Here is a 21,791-nt window from a genome sequence, read left to right on the forward strand (position 1 = left end):
TGTCTCCCTAGGTAGGTTTATTCACAGGTATTTTATTCTTTTTTTACAATGGCAAATGGGAGTGTTTCCTTAATTTCTCTTTCAGATATTTCATCATTAATGTATAAGAATGCAAGAGATTTCTGTGCATTAATTTTGTATCCTGCAACTCTATCAAATTCATTGATTAGCTCTAGTAGTTTTCTGGTGGCATCTTTAGGATTCTCTATGTATAGTATCATGTCATCTGCAAACAGTGACAGTTTTACTTCTTCCTTTCCAATTTGGATTCCTTTTATTTCTTTTTCTTCTCTGATTGCCGTGGCTAGGACTTCCAAAACTATGTTGAATAATAGTGGAGAGTGGACCTCCTTGTCTTGTTCCTGATCTTAGAGGAAATGCTTTCAGTTTTTCACCATTGAGAATGATGTTTGCTGTGGGTTTGTCTTAAATGGCCTTTATTATGTTGAGGTAGGTTCCCTCTATGCCCTCTTTCTGGAGAGTTTTTATCATAAATCGGTGTTGAATTTTGTCAAAAGATTTTTCTGCATCTATTGAGATGATCATATGGTTTTTATTCTTCAATTTGTTAATATGCTGTATCACATTGATTGATTTGTGTATATTGAAGAATCCTTGCATCCCTGGGATAAATCCCACTTTATCGTGGTATATGATCCTTTTAATGTGCTGTTGGATTCTGTTGGCTAGTATTGTGCTGAGGATTTTTACACCTATATTCATCAGTGATATTGGTCTATAATTTTCTTTTTTTGTAGTATCTTTGCCTGGTTTTGGTATAAGCGTGATAGTGGCCTCATAGAATGAGTCTGGGAGTGTTCCTTCCTCTGTGATTTTTTGGAAGAGTTTGAGAAGGATAGGTGTTAGCTCTTCTCTACATGTTTGATAGAATTCCCCTGTGAAGCCATCTGGTCCTGGACTTTTGTTTGTTGGAAGATTTTTAATCACAGTTTCAATTTCATTACTTGTGATTGGTCTGTCCATATTTTCCATTTCTTCCTGGTTCAGTCTCGGAAGGTTGTGTTTTTCTAAAGATTTGTCCATTTCTTCCAGGTTGCCCATTTTTTTGGCACGTAGTTGCTTGTAGTAATCTCTCATGATCCTTTGTTAGTTGTTACTTCTCCTTTTTCATTTCTAAATCTATTGATTTGAGTCTTCTCCCTTTTTTTCTTGATGAGTCTAGCTAATGGTTTATCAATTTTGTTCATCTTCCCAAAGAATCAACTTTTAGTTTTATTCATTTTTGCTAGTGTTTCCTTCATTTATTTTTCATTTATTTCTGATCTGATCTTTATGATTTCTTTCCTTCTGCTAGCTTTGGGTTTTGTTTGTTCTTCTTTCTCTAGTTCCTTTAGGTGTAAGTTTAGATTCTTTATTTGAGATTTTTCTTGATTCTTGAGGTAGGCTTGTATAGCTATAAACTTCCATCTTAGAACTGCTTTTGCTGCAACTCATAGGTTTTGGATCATCGTGTTTTCATTGTCATTTGTCTCTAGGTTTTTTTTTGATTTCCTGTTTGATTTCTCTAGTGATCTCTTGGTTATTTAGTAATGTATTGTTTAGCCTCCATGTGTTTGTGTTTTTTACGTTTTTTTCCCTGTAATTCATTTCTAATCTCATAGCATTGTGGTCAGAAAAGATGCTTGATATGATTCAATTTTCTTAAGTTTACTGTGGCTTGATTTGTGACTCAAGATGTGATCTTTCCTGGAGAATGTACTGTGCACACTTGAGAAGAAAGTGTAACCTGCTGTTTTAGGATGGATTGTCCTATAAATATCAATTAAATCTCTCTGGTCTATTGTGTCATTTAAACCTTCTGTTTCCTTATTTATTTTCATTTTGGATGATCTACCCATTGGTGTAAGTGAGATGTTAAGGTCCCCCACTATTATTGTGTTACTGTCGACTTCCTTTTTATAGCTGTTAGCAGTTGCCTTATGTATTGAGGTGCTCCTATGTTGGGTCCACATATATTTATAATTGTTATATCTTCTTCTTGGATTGATCCCTTGATCATTATGTAGTGTCCTTCCTTGACTCTTGTAACAGTCTTTATTTTAAAGTCTATTTTATCAGATATTAGTATTGCTACTCCAGCTTTCCTTTGATTTCCATTTGCATGGAATATCTTTTTCCATCCCCTCAGTTTCATTCTGTGTGTGTCCCTAGGTCTGAAGTGGGTCTCTTGTAGACAGCATATAGATGGGTCTTGTTTTTGCATCCATTCAGCAAGCCTGTGTCTTTTGGTTGGAGCACTTAATCTATTCACATTTAAGGTAATTATTGATATGTATGTTCCTATGAGCATTTTCTTAAGTGTTTTGTTTGTTTTGTAGGTCCTTTTCTTCTCTTCTGTTTCCCACTTAGAGAAGTTCCTTTAGCATTTGTTGTAGATCTGGTTTGGTGGTGCTGAATTCTCTTAGCTTTTGCTTGTCTGGAAAGCTTTTCATTTCTCCATCGAATCTGAATTAGATCCTTGCTGGGTAGAATAATATTGGTTGTATGTTCTTCCCTTTCATCACTTTAAGTATATCATGTCACTCCCTTCTGGCTTGTAGTGTTTCTGCTGAGAAATAAGCTGTTAACCTTATGGGAGTTCCCTTGTATGTTATTTGTCATTTTTCCCTTGCTGCTTTCAATAATTTTTCTTTGTCTTTAATTTTTTCCAATTTGATTACTATGTGCTCGGCCTGTTTCTCTTTGGGTTTATCCTGTATGGGACTCTCTGTGCTTACCAGTGTTGGGTGGCTATTTCCTTTCCCATGTTAGGGCAGTTTTCAACTATAATCTCTTCAAATATTTTCTCGGGTCCTTTCTCTCTCTCTCCTCCTTCTGTGGCATCTATAATGCGAATGTTGTTGCATTTAATGTTGTCCCAGAGGTCTCTTAGGCTGTCTTCATTTCTTTTCATTCTTTTTTCTTTATTCTGTTCTGCAGCAGTGAATTCCACCATTCTGTCTTCCAGGTCACTTATCCGTTCTTCTGCTTCAGTTATTCTGCTATTGATTCCTTCTAGTGTAGTTTTCATTTCAGTTATTGTATTGTTCATCTCTGTTTGTTTGTTCTTTAATTCTTCTAGGTCTTTGTTAAACATTTCTTGCATTTTCTCTGTCTTTTCCTCCATTCTTTTTCCGAGGTCCTGGATCATCTTCACTATCATTATTCTGAATTCTTTTTCTGGAAGGTTGCCTATCTCCACTTCATTTAGTTGTTTTTCTGGGGTTTCGTCTTGTTCCTTCATCTAGTACATAGCCCTCTGCCTTTTAATCTTGTCTATCTTTCTGTGAATGTGGTTTTTGTTCCACAGGCTGCAGGAATGTAGTTCTTCTTGCTTCTGCTCTCTGCCCTCTGGTGGATGAGGCTATCTAATTGGCTTGTGCAAGTTTCCTGATGGGAGAGACTGGTGGTGGGTAGGGCTGACTGTTGCTCTGGTGGGCAGAGCTCAGTAAAACTTTAATCCGCTTGACTGCTTATAGGTGGGGCTGTGTTCCCTCCCTGTTGGTTGTTTGGCCTGAGGCAACCCAACACTGGAGCCTACCTGGGATCTTTGGTTGGGCTAGTGGCCTAATGGCAGACTCTGGGAGGCCTCACGCCAAGGAGTACTTCCCAGAACTTCTGCTGTCAGTGTCCTTCTCCCCACGGTGAGCCACAGCCACTGCCTGCCTCTGCAGGAGACCCTGCAACATTAGCAGGTAGGTCTGGTTCAGTTTCCCCTGGGGTCACTGCTCCTTCCCCTGGGTCCCAACATGCACACTACTTTGTGTGTGCCCTCCAAGAGTGGAGTCTCTGTTTCCCCCAGTCCTGCCATCAAATCCCACTAGGCTTCAAAGTCTGATTCTCTAGGAATTCCTCCTGCCATTGCCAGACTCCCAGGGTGGAAACCTGACATGGGGCTCAGAACCTTCACTCCAGTGGGTGGACTTCTGTGGTATAAATGTTCTCCAGTCTGTGAGTCACCCACCCAGCAGTTATGGAATTTGATTTTACTGTAATTGCTCGCCTCCTACCATCTCATTGTGGCTTCTCCTTTGTCTTTGGATGTGGGGTGTCTTTTTTGGTGAGTTCCAGTGTCTTCCTGTTGATGATTGTCCAGCAGTTAGTTGTCATTCTGGTGTTCTTGCAAGAGGGAGTGAGAGCAAGTCCTTCTACTCCACCATCTTGGTTCCTCTCTATTCTTATTATAGATAGCTTATTGACTATTTCCAATGACACACATGTTGAACTTTATTAAATACTGCCAAACAATCTTCCAAAATGCTTGTACCAATTAACACGCCCACCAGCAATATATGTGAATCCAAGTGTAATGTCAATGAAATGGAGATGTATATTCTTCTCACAAGGTGCACAGCAAATACTTGAAACAATGATACAACCCACCTTACCTTGGCCACAGCTTTTGAAAACACACATATGTATTAAATTATTTTTCTAAGATGCCTTTCTTCCCATAAATATTAAAGTACTATCTCTGAACAAAGCACCTAGTTCATATTTCCTTGTTCACAATGGCACATTTTGGTAGATATTACTCTTGGATTTGAGATTATTCATGTTTTTAGATTTTTTATAAAATTTATTGTCTATATTATTTATTTTGGTACCTCATTAAAATAAAATAGTGAAGTGATAGGAGATCCCTCAGTAATGTATTGCATTCCTGTAGGGACTCTAGGACCATGCTAGAAACCAAAAATAATGAGATTTAAAACATTGGAATCCCAACTCTAGTGAAGGAAACAGACAAATAAACTGTTATAATTCCAGTAATTACATTGATTTTCACAGTCAAATGCAATGCACAATAAGGGAGAATCTATACTGATGTGAGATAAAAAATACAAGAAAGACTGTTGGAAAGCGGGAACTTTTGAGCTGAATTTAAAGGGAGAAAAATATTTTTAGCAAAGTGTGTATCAATCTCATTTTTCCAATTACATAGGTATTTTTGGTAATGTTCTCTCTTAAAGGTTTTTTTTTCCTTTTTTTCCTTTCCAAATTGCAACAGTAGTATGAGAAATGTTTTTTACACAAGGAGATAATACAGTAGAAAAGTAAACAAAGGCAAAACAATAACAAAATTTCTTTCCCATCATTGAATCCCACTCCACTTCATCCCCAAACTCCATTCAGTGTTAAAATCCTTGCTAAACTCTGTTGATGGAGGCTGCAAAGAACAGAGAGCTTTTTTGGGGTCTTGGGAATTGCAATTTGGGAGACAAAGATCTGGATAAAACTGAAAGAGTGTTCTAGGGAAGAGAAAGTGTCATGGGTTTATAAAGGGAAATACCACAAGGTTGTTAAATTTATCTTTAAAGTATTATGGTTGGCTCTTATGCAAGAAATAAATATCTCATCAGTTATTTACAGTAAGGGTGTGATAATTATCTTGAATTTCTGGAATATTGTGAAGATGTTCTGGATGCCTGCATTAAGACAATAAGTGGTCAAAAATTCAAATTCCATCTGGGCTGAGATGTGCTAAGTCTCACTTCCTCATTGGTCTCTAAGCTCCATTTTAGAGAGTTCTCTTTAGAAACTCCATTTTGAGTTTTCTTTCACAGTTCCTTCCACAACTTTTCTGTGTTCATGAATCTATATTAAATTGAAACCTGACATACATATAACTTCTGAAACTATATGTGTGTTTTAGGAAGTTTTAGGTTTTTGTTTGCTTGGTTTTATTAAAAAAAAAATCATGCTTCCCACATTACTTAGCTACTTGCTAAGTAATTTTACATATTGCATGTAAAATTGCATTTTAATATTATTCTACATTTCATATATATAAGCCAATATACAGCATCTATACATAAGATATAAAAATTAACGATGTTATAACAAGTGTTAATAGCTTTGGAGACCTTAGGCACCCTTCTTCAATTGCATCTCATACTTCTTATTCCCACCCAGAGCCATACTACTTACAATAGGGAACCACTGTCTTTAATTTTGAACAACTTATTTTTATTACCTTGACAATATATACATCTCATGTTGGTAGACATTAACTTTTATTCTAATTTTTATAAACATATATGTACTCATGTATTATTTATATAAAGGGTATCATATTGCATATTCTATTTTATCTTACTGCAGTGTTTATTTCTTTAATTACTTTGCACTTCCCTCTTTTCCTCTTCTCCACCCACTTCCACCAATTCCCCCACCACATCCCACAGGTAACTGACTTTAAAAACCTGGTGCCCATTTTTGTATTTTTCCAAATTTTGTTCCCACCTCATTTAACCATATAAAATTATGGTTGAAAGTTGTACATTTTACAAATATGTAAACTTGTGTATGAAACTGGAAATACATAATTTTCTGTGTAGCATGCATATTTATTTTAAAATTTAATTTAAATCATTTGTTTTTGTGTTGCTTATTCAATAATAACTAATGGAAATTTATCCATGTCAACTGATATAACTATTTTTTTTTTGGCTACATAATATTCAATATTGTGGGTGTGCATAGTTTATTCAACCAATCTACTGATAGTCATTTATTCACGGGTGTTTATGCCCACTATGAACACTTTAATAAACATGCATATGCTAAAGTATTCAACTAGGACATTTATATCTTTAAGACAGATTTCCAGAAGAGGGATTACTACAGTTACATTTATTTTTAAATTTAGTAAGTTTCCCTTCATACATCTGTAAAAATGGTTTAATATTTATATTTCCAAAAGAAACTCATGCAAGTGTACTTTTCTTCACATCTCTGCCAGCAGTAGTTCTTATCCTTTTTTTTTTTTTAAATTGCCACACTGGTGGATAAAAGTGATATCTCATTGAAATTTTAATCAGTAAGTCCCTGATCAATACTGAATTTGACTATCTTATTTGTATGCTATTCATTTAACTTTCTTTTTTGGTAGATTGTCTATTTCCACTATGCTCATTTTGGGGGGACATTTTCTTTTTTTTTTTCTTTTAAAATCTTTATTGGAGTATAATTGCTTTACAATGGTGTGGTAGTTTCTGCTTTATAACAAAGTGAATCAGTTACACATACAATATGTCCCCATATCTCTTCCCTCTTGCATCTCCCTCCCTCCCACCCTCCCTATCCCACCCCTCTAGGTGGTCACAAAGCACTGAGCTGATCTCCCTGTGCTATGCGGTTGCTTCCCACTAGCTATCTATTTCATGTTTGGTAGTGTATATATGTCCATGCCACTGTCTCACTTTGTCCCAGCTAACCCTTTGCCGTCACCGTATCCTCAAGTCCATTGTCTAGTAGGTCTGCATCTTTATTCCTGTCTTTCCCCTAGGTTCCTCTGATCATTATTTTTCTTGTTTTTTTTTTTTTTTCAGATTCCATATATATGTGTTAGCATATGGAATTTGTTTTTCTCTTTCACACTTACTTCACTCTGTATGACAGTCTCTAGTTCCATCCACCTCACTACAAATAACTCAGTTTTCTTCCTTTTTATGGCTGAGTAATATTCCATCGTATATATGTGCCACATCCTTTTTCTCCATTCATCTGTGGATGGACACTTAGGTTGTGTCCATGTCCTGGCTATTGTAAAAAGAGCTGCAATGAACATTTGGCACATGGCTCTTTTTGAATTATGGTTTTCTCAGGGTATATGCCCAGTAGTGGGATTTCAGGGTCGTATGGTAGTTCTATTTTTAGTTTTTTAAGGAACCTCCATACTGTTCCCCATAGTGGCTGTATCAATTTACGTTCCCACCACCAACAATGCAAGAGGGTTCCCTTTTCTCCACACCCTCTCCAGCACTTATTGTTTGTAGATTTTTTGATGATGGCCATTCTGACTGGTGTGAGGTGATAGCTCATTGTAGTTTTGATTTGCATTTCTCTAATGATTAATGATGTTGAGCATTCTTTCATGTGTTTGTTGGCAAAGTATGTCTTCTTTGAAGAAATGTCTATTTAGGTGTCCTGCCCATTTTTGGATTGGGTAGTTTGTTTTTTTTGATATTGAGCTGCATGAGTTGCTTGCATGTTTTGGAGATTAATCCTTTGTCAGTTGTTTCATTTGCAAATATTTTCTCCTATTCTGAGGGTTGTCTTTTCATATTGTTTATGGTTTCCTTTGTTGTGTAAAAGCTTTTAAGTTTCATTAGGTCCCATTTGTTTATTTGTGTTTTTATTTCCATTTCTCTAGGAACTGGGTCAAAAACGATCTTGCTGTGATTTATGTCATAGAGTGTTCTGCCTATGTTTTCCTCTAAGAGTTTGATGGTGTCTGACCTTACATTTAGGTCTTTAATCCATTTTGAATTTATTTTTGTGTATGGTGTTAGGGAGTGTTCTAATTTCATGCTTTTACATGTACCTGTCCAATTTTCCCAGCACCACTTATTGAAGAGGCTGTCTTTTCTGCACTGCATATTCTTGCCTCCTTTATCAAAGATAAGGTGACAATATGTGTGTGGGTTTACCTCTGGGCTTTCTATCTTGTTCCATTGATCTATATTTCTGTTTTTGTGGCAGGACCATACTGTCTTGATTACTGTAGCTTTGTAGTATAGTCTGAAGTCAGGGAGCCTGATTCCTCCACCTTCGTTTTTCTTTCTCAAGATTGCTTTTGCTATTCGGGGTCTTTTGTGTTTCCATACAAATTGTGAACTTTTTTGTTCTATTTCTGTGAAAATGCCAGTGGTAGTTTGATAGGGATTGCATTGAATCTGTAGATTGCTTTGGGTAATAGAGTCATTTTCACAATATTGATTCTTCCAATCCAAGAATATGGTATTTCTATCCATCTATTTGTATCATCTTTAATTTCTTTTATCAGTGTCTTGTAATTTTCTGCATACAGGTGTTTTGTCTCCTTAGATAGGTTTATTCCTATATATTTTATTCTTTTGGTTGCACTGGTAAATTGGAGTGTTTTCTTAATTTCATTTTCAGATTTTTCATCACTACTGCATAGGAATGCAAGAGATTTCTGTGCATTAATTTTGTATCCTGCTACTTTATCAAATTCATTGATTAGCTCTAGTAGTTTTCTGGTGCCATCTTTAGGATTCTCTATGTATAGTATCATGTCATCTGCCAACAGTGACAGCTTTACTTCTTCGTTTCCAATTTGGAGTCCTTTTATTTCTTTTTCTTCTTGGATTGCTGTTGCTAAAACTTCCAAAACTATGTTGAATAATATTGGTGAGAGTGGGCAACCTTGCCTTGTTCCTGATCTTAGTGGAAATGGTTTCAGTTTTTCACCATTGAGGATGATGTTGGCTGTGGGTTTGCCATATATGGCCTTTATTATGTTGCAGAAAGTTTCCTCTATGCCTACTTTCTGGAGGATTTTTATCATAAATGGGTGTTGAATTTTGTCAAAAGCTTTCTCTGCATCTATTGAGATGGTTATATGGTTTTCTCCTTCAATTTGTTATTATGGTGTATCACGTTGATTGATTTGCCTATATTGAAGAATCCTTGCATTCCTGGGATAAACCCCACTTGATCATGGTGTATGATCCTTTTAATGTGCTGTTGGATTCTGTTTGCTAGTATTTTGTTCAGAATTATTGCATCTATGTTCATCAGTGATATTGGCCTGGAGTTTTCTTTCTTTGTGACATCTTTGTCTGGTTTTGGTATCAGGGTGATGGCGGCCTCGTCAAATGAGTTTGGGAGTGTTCCTCCCTGTGCTATATTTTGGAAGAGTTTGAGAAGGATAGGTTTTAGCTCTTCTCTAAATGTTTGATAGAATTCGCCTGTGAAGCCATCTGGTCCTGGGCTTTATTTGTTGGAAGAATTTTAATCACAGTTTCAACTGCAGTCCTTGTGATTGGTCTGTCCATACTTTCTATTTCTTCCTGGTTCAGTCTCGGAAGGTTGTGCATTTCTAAGAATTTGTCCATTTCTTCCAGGTTGTCCATTTTATTGGCATATTGTTGCTTGTAGTAATCTCTCATGATCCTTTGTATTTCTGCAGTGTCAGTTGTTACTTCTCCTTTTTCATTTCTAATTCCATTGATTTGGGTCTTCTCCCTTTTTTTCTTGATGAGTCTGGCTAATTGTTTATCAATTTTGTTTATCTTCTCAAAGAACCAGTTTTTAGTTTTATTGATCTTTGCTGTCATTTCCTTAATTTCTTCCTGCTAACTTTGGGGTATTTTTGTTCTTCTTTCTCTAATTGCCTTAGGTGTAAGGTTAGGTTGTTTATTTGAGATGTTTCTTGTTTCTTCTAGTAGGCTTGTATAGCTATAAACTTCCCTCTTAGAACTGCTTTTCCTGCAGCCCCTAGGTTTTGGGTCATTGTGTTTTCATTTTCATTTGTTTCTAGGTATTTTTTGATTTCCTCTTTGATTTCTTCAGTGATCTCTTGGTTATTTAGTAACGTATTGTTTAGCCTCCATGTGTTTGTATTTCTTACAGATTTTTTCCTGTAATTGATATCTAGTCTCATAGAGTTGTGGTCGGAAAGGAGACTTGATACTATTTCAATTTTCTTAAATTTACCGAGGCTTGATTTGTGACCCAAGGTATAATCTATCCTGGAGAATGTTCCATGAGCACTTGAGAAGAATGTGTATTCTGTTGTTTTTGGATGGAATGTCCTCTAAATATCAATGAAGCCCATCTTGTTTAATGTATCATTTAAGCTTGTGTTTCCTTATTTATTTTCATTTTGTATGATCTGTCCATTGGTGAAAGTGGGGTGTTAAAGTCCCCTACTATGATTGTATTGCTGTCGATTTCCCCTTTTATGGCTGTTAGTATTTGCCTTATGTAATGAGGTGCTCCTCTGTTGGGTGCATAAATATTTACAATTGTTATACCTTCCTCTTGGATCAATCCTTTGATCATTATATAGTGTCCTTCTTTGTCTCTTGTAATAGTCTTTATTTTAAAGTCTATTTTGTCTGATATGAGAATTGCTACTCCAGCTTTCTTTTGATTTCCATTTGCATGGAATATCTTTTTCCATGCCCTCACTTTCAGTCTGTATGTGTCCCTAGGTCTGAAGTGGGTCTTTTGTAGACAGCATATATACAAGTCTTGTTTTTATATCACTTCAGCTAGTCTATGTCTTTGGTTGGAGCATTTAATCCATTTACATTTAAGGTAATTATTGATATGTATGTTCCTATTACCATTTTCTTAATTGTTTGGGCATGTTATGGTAGGTCTTTTCCTTCTCTAGTGTTTCTTGTCTAGAGAAGTTCCTTTAGCATTTTTTGGAAAGCTGATTTGGTGGTGCTGAATTCTCTTGGCTTTTGCTTGTCTTAAAGTTTTTAATTTCTCCACCAAATCTGAATGAGATTTTTGCTGGTTAGAGTAATCTTTGTTGTAGGTTTTTCTCTTTCCTCACTTTAAATATGTCCTGCCACTCCCTTCTGGCTTGCAGAGTTTCTGCTGAAAGATCAGCTGTTAACCTTATGGGGATTCCCTTATGTGTTACTTGTTGTTTTTCTCTTTTTGCTTCTAATATGTTTTCTTTGTATTTAATTTTTGATAGTTTGATTAATATGTGTCCTGGCATGTTTCTCCTTGGATTTATCCTGTATGGGGACTGTATGGGACTCTCTGTGCTTCCTGGACTTGATTAACTATTTCCTTTCCCATATTAGGGAAGTTTTCAACTATAATCTCGTCAAATATTTTCTCAGTCCCTTTCTTTTTGTCTTCTTCTTCTGGGACCCTTATAATTCGAAATTTGGTGTGTTTAATGTTGTTCCAGAGGTCTCTGAAACTGCCCTCAATTCTTTTCATTCTTTTTGCTTTATTTTGCTCTGCAGTAGTTATTTCCACTATTTTATCTTCCAGGTCACTTATCCATTCTTCTGCCTCAGTTATTCTGCTATTGATAGCCTCTAGAGAATTTTTAATTTCATTTATTGTGTTGTTCATCTCTGTTTGTTTGCTCTTTAGTTCTTCTATGTCCTTGTTAAACATTTCTTATATTTTCTCCATTCTATTTCCAAGATTTTGGATCATATTTACTATCATTATTCTGAATTCTTTTTCAGGTAGACTGCGTATTTCCTCTTCATTTGTTAGGTCTGGTTGGTTTTTGCCTTGCTCCTTCATCTGCTGTGTGTTTCTCTGTCTTCTCATTTTTCTTAACTTACTGTGTTTGGGGTCTCCTTTTCACAGGCTGCAGGTTCATAGTTTCCATTGTTTTTGGTGTCTGTCCCCAGTGGCTGGTTCAGTGGGTTGTGTAGGCTTCCTGGTGGAGGGGACTAGTGCCTGTGTTCTGGTGAATGAGGCTGGATCTTGTCTTTCTGATGGGCAGGTCCACATCTGGTGGTGTGTTTTGGGGTGTCTGTGCCCTTTTTATGATTTTAGGCAGCCTCTCTGCTAATGGATGAGGTTGTGTTCCTGTCTTGGTAGTTGTTTGGCATAGGGTGTCCTGCTTTGTATCTTGCTGGTCGTTGAGTGGAGTTGGGTCTTGGCATTGAGATGGAGATCTCTGGGAGATTTTCACCATTTTATATTACGTGGAGCTGGGAGATCTCTTGTGCACCAGTGTCCTGAACTTGGCTCTCCCACCTCAGTGGCACAGCCCTGATGCCTGGCTGGAGCATGAATAGCCTGTCCTCCACATCACTCAGAGTAAAAGGGAGAAAAAAAAGAAAGAAAGAAAGAATAAAATACAATAAAATAAAATAAAATAAAATAATGTTATTAAAATAAAAAATATCATTAAGAGAAAAAAATTTTTTTAAGTAAAGAAAAAAAAATGTACAGACAGAACCTTAGGACAAATGGTAAAAGCAAAACTATACAGACAAAATCACACACAGAAGCATACACATACACACTCACAAAAAGAGAAAAAGGGAAAAAATTACATATATCGTTGCTCCCAAAGTCCACCTCCTCAATTTGCGATGATTCGTTGTCTATTCAGGTATTCCACAGATGCAGGGTACATCAAGTTGATTGTGGTGGTTTCATCCACTGCTCCTTTTGCTGCTGGGTGGGATTTCCCTTTCTTTTCTTTGTTCACACAGCTCCTGTGGTTCAGCTTTGGATTTGGACCCGCCTCTGTGTGTACGTCACCTGAGGGCGTCTGTTCTTTGCTCAGACAGGATAGGGTTAAAGAAGCATCTGCTTCAGGGGCTCTGTTTCACTTAGGCAAGGGAGAGGGAGGGTTACAGATGCGGGGCGAGCCTGCGGCGGCAGAGGCCTGCATGACATGGCACCAGCCTGAAGCACACCATGCGTTCTCCCAGGGAAGTTGTCCCTGGATCACGGGACCCTGGCAGTGGCAGGCTGCACAGGCTCCCCGGAGGGGAGGTGTTGAGAGTGACCTGTGCTTACACATAGGCTTCTTAGTAGCTGTAGCAGCAGTCTTAGCGTCTCATGCCCGTCTCTGGGGTCCATGCTGATAGCCGTGTCTTGCGCCCATCTCTGGAGCTCCTTTAAGCAGTGCTCTTAATCCCCTCTCCTCACACACCAGGAAACAAAGAGGGAAGAAATAGTCTCTTGTCTCTTTGGCATCTCCAGACTTTTTCCCGGACTCCCTCCCGGCTAGCTGTGGCACACTAGCCCCCTTCAGGTTGTGTTCACGCATCCAACCCCAGTCCTCTCCCTGGGATCCAACCGAAGCCTGAGCCTCAGCTCCCAGCCCCCACCCGTCCCAGTGGGTAAGCAGACAAGCCTCTCGGGCTGGTGAGTGCTGGTTGGCACTGATCCTCTGTGCGGGAATCTCTCCACTTTGCCCTCCACACCCCTATTGCTGCACTCTCCTTCATGGCTCTGAAGCTCCCCCCTCTGCCACCCTCAGTCTCCGCCCGTGAAGGGCCTTCCTAGTGTGTGGAAACCTTTCCTCCTTCACAGCTCCCTCCCACTGATGCAGGTCCCATCCCTATTCTTTGTCTCTGTTTTTTCTTTTTTCTTTTACCCTACCCAGGTACTTGGGGAGTTTCTTGCCTTTTGGGAGACCTGAGGTCTTCTGCCAGCGTTCAGTAGGTGTTCTGTAGGAGTTGTTCCACATGTAGATGTATTTCTGATGTATTTGTGGGGAGGAAGGTGATCTCCATGTCTTACTTTTCTGCCATCTTGAAGCTCCTCAGGGTGGACGTTTTCTAAGAATATTTTCTTGGAAAAGATATCTCCTTATCTGTCATTTTTTTCACAATTTTCCCCAATAATATTGTTTTTCTATTAATGTTGTTTTGTTTTAAAGAACAGGCAACAACACCAAATTTGATAAGAGCATAAGATAAAGCTAAGGAACACATGGCTTCATCAGCAACCTCTACTATCTGTCTCAAACATGAGAAAATACAATAATTTCCTAGAGCAGAATCCTTTGTGGTTTTCTAATCTCTCAAAAAGGGGGATAGCCTTTTGTGACTGAGGGAGTAAAAGATTTAATGACTAAAGTTTCTGTCCAGGTAACAAAGGAGATTTAGCCATTTGCCACTGTTACACAGTTTCAAAAGAGCACTCTCTGCTTCTGTAAGCAAGGAAATGTGTTCTTCAATAATGTAATACATAAACATCACAGCTAAAATTAGAAGGAACAGAGTGTTCTGATGAAACCATGGTTATCACATTCTTGACCACTTGGAGATTCTAGCCCTTCAAGAGTCAAACTTCAAGATTGATGAACCCCTATGAGTAACATCAAAATTAATTACTTAAAGTAGATAAATGTAGACATCTACTACTTGCCTCTAACTTATCTGCTTTTTCCCAGATACTGTCTTTGCGCATTTGGGGGAACATGTAGCCTCTGGCAAATGGGAATGTAATTAACTTCAGAACACTAGATGAGCAATGTTTAATTACTCAACATTGGAAGCTATCAAAACAAGATAACAATTACTCTTTACACATGCCACATTTCTTATAAGATCAGCAATTCAGACCTCAGCTAATACATACAGAACACTCTACATTCTACAGATCTCCTAGGCCATTTAATGATGACTTATCCACAACCAGTTTAGTTATTAACAGAACTGAAGGCATTGAGATGAAGTTTAAATATTAACCACAAAATAACTAACTAAAATATGTTATATAAGAATGGGGAAAGAGTTACTAAAGCAAATAATCAAGACAAGAGAGCAAACCTGATTTAACATGGCAAACTTTATTTAGCAGTATTTTAAAAACTCGGCCCTGACTTTCTCTGGACCAGGTGTTTGATGTATGCTAAATTTGAGACATTTAATTTTCCAAAATGCTTTCAATGTTGCTAATATTCCTTGTTTAACCAACACTTTATTTTATAAGAAAATAAACAACAACCAGGAGAGGGAAAGTTAGAAATAAAACTGAGCACTTAAAGCAAGGCATTTTACATGATGAATATCCTACTTAAGCCACACAAGAAGCCTCCAAAGGAATTATTTCCACTGTTTTACAGAAAGAGCAATGCAACTCTGCGAGGTTCTGTAACTTGCCCAAAGTCCCATAGCTAGTAAATGTTAAAGCAGAGATTCAGCTCCAGGGCTTCATAACTCAGGAAGCTATGTTCTGTTAAATAACTATCCCTCTATCCATACACACACAAACCAGCATGTGGTAAATATCTAGTTAAGTTTTACTTTAAAAACCGTTAAACTTTAAAGGAAGTCAATATTTGTGTGAATTTGGGGAAGAGGTAAGAAAAAAATAATTAAAGAAAACTCAAGACAAGAGAAAGATTTGGACAGGCATTGAAAACAAGATTGGGGTTGGATATGCAGAGAAAAAAAGGGCACATGTACATGGTGACAATAGTCCATAAAAGTCAAATAGTAGGTAATAATGTTACTTCATGTCCACCATAAGAGAACTGAGCTTTGAGCTTTTATTTTTCTAAATTTTAAGAGCCAACAAGATGTTTAATTTAAAGTAAGTAGAGTCTAATTAGAGATATCCTTAGATCTGAGCACAATGACCAAAGTCCGCTTGTCTCATTCTCTCAAAACTAATTGCTTGGCCCATGCCCTCATAAAGTAATCACAACAAAGCATAATGATTGATAAGCTAGGGAATGGGTAGTCAATCCAGTAGAGAAGCCACTGTTGGAGTACACGAGTGGACAGCATGTTTCAGGTGAACATATTCAGGAAAGATGTGTAGGATGACCACAATCCCTTATATTAACCAGAAGTCTGCAGGGCATGTAGCGTCTCAAACTCCATATTCAAAAGGGAAACAGATGAGAAAAATAGTTATTAGAAATCTCATATACCTACCCCTCCATTAGACAGGGGGAGATAATCAAATATTTCTCTACAAACTTAGAAGCATGAATAAATCCCTGGTGATTACTAGTGGAGAAATGTAAAGGAATGATTTTCAAAAATATCTACTTTAATATTGTCTCCTTTTATGTGAGGAAACTGAGGCTGAGATAGATACAAGGACTCAACCTGAATTACAACTCATAATTGGTAGAACCAGGATCAGATGCTAGTCTTTCTGTTTTCAATATACTTGAAACTGGATGAGTGGTTGTTGGTAAATCCCTTTGCATGCACACACACACACACACACACACACACACAAGTAAATTTAGAAAAATAAGTATATTTTCCCCATTTTTTTAATTTTGATTTTTTTTTTAACATTCTTGCTTCCTTTGACCTTGATCCAAATGTGTGTAATATCTGCTGGGGCTGGAAGACTTTACTTCCTACTATGAGAATACAACTTCCTCTCTCTCTTTCTTCTTAAAGCATAACTGTCTCATTTAGTTTGTTCTTGATATAATTTTGTTCATGATATTCTAGTGTCTTTCAGATATCACTTACTTCTTTTAAAATGAGTCACTCAACTCTCTGCAAAGGAAGTTGATAATATATATCAGAAACTTCTTTTTTTTAGTTCATATTCTTTTTGGCTTTTCATTCTCACTTACTGAAATAACTTTCTAAATAAATAAACCAAATAGAATATAAAGATTTCTGCACAAAGATATTTTAATCACAAAATTATTTGTAATAATAAAAAGTACTAAAATCTATATGTTCAATGATATTCAAATAGTTAAGTAAATTATTCATAAAATAATATGCTCCTGTTAAAAGTTTCTATGAACTCTTAACGACATTAAAACACACATGATGAAACTGTAAGTTGTAAAATAGATATTAAATCGCATAGAAATTATAAACATTTGTTTGAAAAAGTGTTTGCAGGAAAAAAAAAAAACTGGCTAGGAATTTTTTAAAGCTTTTTAGTGTGAAATAATTTCAAATTTACAGAAAGCTTGCCAAGATAGTGTAGAGAGTTTCTGTGAACCCTTCACAACAAGCTTCCCCTAATACTGACATTGTGAAGAAGTTAACAGTGTTACAATACTGTTAACTGAACTACAAACTTGATTTAAATTTCACCAGTTTTCCCAGTAATGTCATTTTTCTGTTCCAGGTTCTAATGTAGGATAATCACGTTTGGTCACTATGTTTCCTTAGTCTTTTTGAATCTCCGAGGGTTTCTCAGTGTTTTCTTTTTCTTTTTTCTTCTTTCCCAAGTTTTTGAAAAATTTGAAGAATACTCATCAGATCTTTTTAAGAATGTTTCCCAGTTTGGGTTCATCTGGATTTATAGATTTTTTTGAAAGAGCACCACGGAGGTGAAGTGCCCTTTTCATCATATCATATAGGGGGGATACATGATAACAACCTGAATTTCCATGTATGGTATTAATTGGCTGAGTCAGTGTTTGCCAAGTTTCTCCACTGTAAAATTACCATTTTTCTATTTTCATACTCTATTCATTTAAACTGAGTGAGTAAGCACAGTTCACACTCAAGGTGGAGGGAGTTAAGCCACACTGCCTAGAGAGGGGTGTGTCTACAAGTGTTATTTGGAATAGTTCTTTAAGGAAGATCAGTGATTAATTTATTAAGTTTAAATTGGTTTGGATTCACATATAAATATTTTGTTCTTTGATGTATAATCCAACATTATCTCTCTAGTTTTACAAAGCCCACTATACACATTAACACTGAAATATGCTACTATCATTGTCTTATTTTTGTTACATTTTTTAGAATTTATCAACCTTTTTATATTGTGCAGATGCCAGTTTTGTAACCAGAGACAAAAACAAAAACAGAAATGAAAGACCAAAAAACAATGTCTATACTAACCCCACAAGGGCAGACCACGGATCAGATTACTCTTATTGGTCACTGCAATGTTTTTCTGCTGGGTTGTGTGAGATCCAGCTACTATGTGTTGATTTTGAGTGAGTCTCCCTCACAATGCACATAGGATGAATTGAGAGCTATTAATGGGCTGGTCCACAGCTGCCCCTTGGGCTTAGGCTACGTGTGTGGACTTATGTGTTGGTTCTCACCATGGTGCTGCCTGGGTCTATAGCACCCAAGAGCAGCAGGTGTGGGGACAAATGTCTTTAGCCCATATGGCTTCCAGTGTTAAAACCAGGCTACCACTCCACATCCACTGCTGGCTCTGCACCCAGGGTCTAGCAGTCTTCCAGGAGTGGCCATGTCTATCTCATTCAAGGGATTTTTCAAACCATCAGTGTTCAACAAAAGATGATTTTCTGACTGTTACCTTCTGGTGTCTGACACTGATGAAATTGTTATCTCCAGAGTTGTTCTTATTCCATGATGATTAGAGGGAAAGGCATTCCTTGAACAAATGGGACCACTTATCTCACTCTACCCTCAGGCCCCTCACATAAGTAGAGATGTTGCAAAATTGAAAGAGGTCATTCTATGAATGCAGTGACCATTGCTTAAAGAGTTCAATAATAGATACAGTTTTATGTATATGCTATGGAATTCCAAATTGTAAATTTAACTTGACTGGAAAATGAATTCTTGTTCACATTTTCCTGCATAATTTGGGTAAAATTGCACTTGTGAGCATCATAATTAAAGCAAAGTAACAACTTTAAGGAAGTCATCTGAAGTCAGTGGTCACTGGTGACAGGATGGATGATGAAGCATACTGAGTATGTAAACAGTATTAAATAAAAGATATTAGGAACCAAAGAGGCAAGAAGATCTATATTATTTCAACATAAACAGATTCCCAAGAGCTATATTATTGTGAGCAATAACAGTAATTATATCTTTCTTATGATGGGAGAACTGAAATTAGCCAGAAACTGTGCCATTGACCATAAAGTGAAACAAAACAAAATAAACAAAAAATAGAGATGGTTTCTGGACTAGACAGGAAAAGATGGTGCTTGGATACCGCAAAGATTCTTCACATGTACCTGCTGATAGGACAGTAAAAAATGAATGCTTACCTCTTTTTTATCCATTTTACTAACTCTTTATCAATAAATCACTACACCTCAAATGACCCATGAATTTTTGTAATGCATTGTTTAATCAAAGCGTGTATATAGTGAAGGGGTTCTGGGGTACAGCACACTCAAGGTGTAGCCCTTTTTGTCCCTATTCCCACTCTTATGCACAAATTCCAAAACAACATATTTTTAAGGTAGTCCTTTAATAAATCTGGTGTATTATGTTTTTTAACATTTTATTTTATATTGGAGTACAGTTGATTAACAATATTGTGTTAGTTTCAGGTGTACAGCAAGTGATTCAGTTATACATATAAATGTATCTATTATTTTTCAAATTATTTTCCCATTTAGGTTGTTACATACTATTGAGCAGAGTTTCATGTGCTATACACTAGGTCTTTGTTGGTTATTCATTTTACATATAGCAGCGTGTACATGTCATTCCCAAACTCCCGAACTTTCCCTCTCCCCGACCCTTTCCCCAGCAACCATAAGTTAATTCCCTAAGTCTGTGAGTCTATTACTGTTTTGTAAAAAAATTCATTTGTATCATTTTTTTCTTTTTGATTCTGCATATAAGGGATATTATATAATATTTCTATTTCTCTGTCTGACTTACTTCACTCAGTATGACAACCTCTAGGTTCATCCATGTTGCTGCAAATGGCATTATTTCATTCTTTTTAATAGTTGAATAATATTCCATTGTATATAAGTACAAAATCTTTTTTATCCATTGATCTGTCGATGGATATTTGGGTTTCTTCTATGTCTTGTAAACAGTGCTTCAATGAATGTTGGGGTGCATGTATCTTTTCAAACCATGTTTTTCTCTGTATACATGTCCAGGAGTGGGATTGCAGGATCATATGGTAGCTCTATTTTTAGTTTCTTAAGAAACATCCATATTGTTCTCCATAGTGGTTGCACCAATTTACATTACCCCAAAAGCATAGGAGGGTTCCCTTCTCTCTACACCCTCTCCAGGATTTATGGTTTCTGTATTTTTTATGATAGCCATTATGACTGGTGTGAGATGATATTTCATTGTAGTTTTGATTTGCATTTATCTAATAATTAGTGAAGTTGAACATCTTTTAATATGGATCTTGGCCATCTGTATGTTTTCTTCGGAGAAATGTCTATTTAGGACTTCTGTGCATTTTTTAATTGGGTCATTTGTTTTGATGATATTAAGCCACAAAAGCTGTTTGTAAATTTTGGAGACTAATCCTTTGTCAGTCACATCATCTGCAAATATTTTCTCCTATTCTGAGGGTGTCTTTTCATTTTGTTTCTGGTTTCATTTCCTGTGCAAAGCTTTTAGTGTAATTAGGTTCCATTTGTTTATGTTTGTTTTTATTTCCATTATTCTGGGAGATGGCTCAAAAAGATATTGCTATGATTTATGTCTCAGAGTGTTCTGCCTATGTTTTCCTATAAGAATTGTATAATGTCCAGTCTCACATTTATGTCTTTAATCCATTTTGAGTTTATTTTTATGTATGGTGTTAAAGAATGTTCCAATTTCATTTTTTTGTTTTGCATGTAGCTGTCCAGTTTCCCCACAAATAGTCAAGAGATCAATACAGGAAGAAGATACAACAATTGTAAATATGTATGCACCCAACATAGGAGCACCTCAATATATAAGGAAAATACTACCAGCCATAAAGGGAGAAGTGGACAGTAACACAATAATAGTGGGGGAATTAAACATCCCACTTTCATCATAGACAGGTCACCCAGACAGAAAATCAATAAGGAAACACAGGCCTTAAATAACACTTTAGACCAGATGGACTTAACTGATATTTATAGAGCATTCTAACCAAAAGCAGAAGAATACATGTCTTCTCATGTGCACATGGAATATTCTCTAGGATTGACCACATGCTGGGACACAAAGCAAGCATCAGTAAGTTTAATCAGTAAGTTTAATCAGTAAGAAGAACAAACAAAACCTAAAATTAGTAGAAAGAAAGGAATCATGAAGATAAGAGCAGAAATAAATGAAATAGAGATGAAGAAAACAATAGCAAAGATCAATGAAACTAAAAGCTGGTTCTTTGAGAAGATAAACAAAATTGATAAACCGTTAGCCAGACTCATCAAGAAAAAAAGGGAGAGGACTCAAACCAATAAAATTAGAAATGAAAAAGGAGAAGTTACAACAGTCATCGCAGAAATACAAAGGATCATAAGAGACTACTACAAGCAACTGTATGCCAAAAAAATGGACAACCTGGAAGAAATGGACAAATTCCTAGAAACGTAAAATTTCCCAAGACTGAACCAGGAAGAAATAGAAAATATGAATGATCAATCACAAGTACTGAAATTGGAACTGTGATTAAAAAACTTCCAATGATCAAAAATCCAGGACCAGATGGTTTCACAGGCAAATTCTATCAAACATTTAGAGAAGATCTAACACCTACCCTTTTGAAACTGTTCCAAAAAATTACAGAGAGAGGAAAACTTTCAAACTCATTCTATGAGGCCGCCACTCCCCCTTATACCAAAACCAGACAAAGACACCACAAAAAAGAAAATTACAGGCCAATATCACTGATGAATATAGACACAAAAATCC

The 21,791-nt window shown here is 36.6% G+C and overlaps 1 long non-coding RNA gene across 2 annotated transcripts in view; it reads left to right on the plus strand.

Moving 5' to 3' along the window:
• The window catches only part of LOC309618327, a 299,754-nt gene that overhangs the window by 10,888 nt on the left and 267,075 nt on the right, over positions 1 to 21,791 (plus strand). The window contains exon 2 of one of the 2 annotated variants that reach the window (XR_014238415.1): positions 1,232 to 3,082. This is a non-coding gene — a long non-coding RNA (uncharacterized lncRNA). Of the gene's footprint in view, positions 1 to 1,231; positions 7,423 to 21,791 lie in introns of those variants that run through there. The other variant, XR_014238416.1, reaches the window with a different exon arrangement.

This window comes from Balaenoptera borealis, assembly GCF_965194805.1.
Source record: "Balaenoptera borealis genome assembly, chromosome: 20".
NCBI classification, from domain to species: Eukaryota; Metazoa; Chordata; class Mammalia; order Artiodactyla; family Balaenopteridae; genus Balaenoptera; species Balaenoptera borealis.